Source organism: Magnolia sinica, chromosome 15 (genome assembly GCF_029962835.1).
Source record: "Magnolia sinica isolate HGM2019 chromosome 15, MsV1, whole genome shotgun sequence".
NCBI classification, from domain to species: domain Eukaryota; kingdom Viridiplantae; phylum Streptophyta; class Magnoliopsida; order Magnoliales; family Magnoliaceae; genus Magnolia; species Magnolia sinica.
Genome location: NC_080587.1, coordinates 38,904,544 through 38,906,807, shown reverse-complemented (window position 1 = coordinate 38,906,807; position 2,264 = coordinate 38,904,544). Strand labels below are relative to the sequence as shown.

The 2,264-nt window shown below is 37.9% G+C and overlaps 1 non-coding gene across 1 annotated transcript; it reads left to right on the top strand.

The window, feature by feature from the left end:
- Positions 1-1,775: 1,775 nt before the first annotated feature.
- Positions 1,776-1,882, top strand: LOC131228433 (small nucleolar RNA R71). The gene has a single exon (XR_009162936.1). It is a non-coding gene; the product is annotated as a small nucleolar RNA R71 (small nucleolar RNA).
- Positions 1,883-2,264: the final 382 nt, after the last annotated feature.

Genomic DNA, 2,264 nt, shown 5'->3' with positions numbered 1-2,264 from the left:
TTACTTTCAGAAGACACACAAGTTCGGTCCCTGTGGACTCAACCTTGGTCTCACCGTACATCGCGACCCTACACTTGGGGTTGTGAACACGTGGGCTAGGTACGTATCTAGAGGGTCATAGGATAAGGTCAGAAGTGTTCTATCTTACAGGAAAGAATCAATCAAGTTAATATCTTGGGCATTATCTTCTTTCTCTGCTTGTTTGCACATATTGAAAAAGATATTGAATCCAATGTCATATTCCCAAAAGACAAATTCACGACTCCATTCCTATAATTAATGATTGCATTTGATGTGGCAAGGAATGGGGCGACTAAGAATGACTGAAATTAGAGTGCTCATGTCCACAATGGGTTAAGTATCCAGGATGATGAAATCTACTGGGTAGTAGAATTTGTCAATCTGGACCAACACATCCTCAATTAAACTTCTCGGTACACGAACTGAGCGATCGGCAAGTTTTAATGTGGTCAGGGTGGGTTTTAATTCACCTAGACCCAGTTGTTTGTAGACTGAGTATGGGATTAGATTTATGCTTGCTCATAAGTCAAGAAGTGCATGCTCAATCTGGTAATTCCCAATTACACAAGCAATGGTTGGGCTACTAGGATCTTTGTACTTTTGTGGCACATCTTGTTATAGGATGGCACTCACTTTTTCTGTTACGAAGATTTTCTTTTGAATATTTTGTTGTCTTTTGGTCGTACATTAGTCTTTCAAAAATTTTGCATATGAAGGTATTTGTTTAACGACATCCAGTAGAGGAATGTTGACCTTCACTTGTTTCAGCACCTTTAGAATGTCCTGAGAGTTAAAGAGAGGTTTTGGTGCAATCAACCATTGGGGAAATAGAGCAATCGGCTTGCCTTGAGGTTTTGGTTATAAATCTTGTGGAGTAGTGTTAGATCTATCATTATTGTCTTCTTCTAGGTCCTTAGGCTTTTCAGCCCTAACTGGAATGGTTTTATCAATGGTCTTCCCACTCTTAAGAGTGGTGATAGATTTATCTTGCTCCATCTAATTTGAAGAGCATAGGTCATTGACCTCGTATTATTGTTTTGGATTGGGAAGAAGTTGAGCTAGAAGGCTTCCTTTCTCTCCAATCACATTTTTTTGTCTCAAACCCTTGTATGGCCTTTGTAAGGTCTTGAAAGGCTTGTAGCATACCCTGATTGAAAAGCTCTTGACTTTGATAATGCTTTATGACCGGGTCCTCTTGAGGTTTCCCTTGATTTAGTATTTGATTAGGAAATGCTTGAGGAGTAGCAGTTTGTCCATTCCTCCAACTGAAATTTGGATGATTTCTCCAACTAGGATTGTAAGTATTAGAGGTGGGTCCTTTAAAAGGCCTCTGGTAATTGTTTATGGCATTTGATTGCTCATTTAGAATTTCTTAAAAAGCAAGTATTATTGGACAATTTTCAATTGTATAAATATTGCAAGCACAAATACCGCAAACAGTTTCCTTAGCCTTAACCTTTTAAAGTTCCACGGCCTCGAGTTTCCTTATGAGATTAGCCACTTTAGCATTTATAACATCTTCCTCCTTCAAAAGATATATTCTGCCCCTCTCCTTTGATTGAGTAGGCTTAGAAATGGTACTAGGTTTTGGGGAGATGTCTCATGATTGTGCGTTTTCAGCAAGTTCGTCAAAATAATCCCACACATCATCAACATTTTTATTTATAAATTCCCCATTGCACATTGTCTCGACCAATTGGCACATGGAAGATGTCAGTCCATCATAGAAGAAGTTTGTGATGTGCCATGTTTCAAAACCATGTTATGGGGATGAACTGACAAGATCCTTGAACCACTCCCAACATTGGAAGAATGTTTCTTCTTCCTTTTGGGCAAAGTTCATGATTAACTTTCTAAGGATATTTGTTTTATGGTATGGAAAGAATTTCTTTATGAACTCCCTTATCATGTCATTCTATCTACCAATAGATTGTGGATGTAGTGAATGTAACCATGTCTTAGCTTTTTCTTTCAATGAAAAGGGAAAGAGTTTCAGCATAACTGTGTCCTCAGTTATATTAGGAAAGTATAAAGTGGCTATGATCTTATCAAACTCTTTTAAGTATAAATATGAATTTTCATATTCAAGTACATGAAATTTAAGGACTTGGATCACACTTGACTTGATATCCATAATTGCTATGTTTTTTAGAAAAACCATACAGGAAGGTGTGCTCACCCCCACCGGTTGTAAATAATCTCATAAAGTTCAAGGCAAGGGTGCTTGATGCACCTCGTTTTCA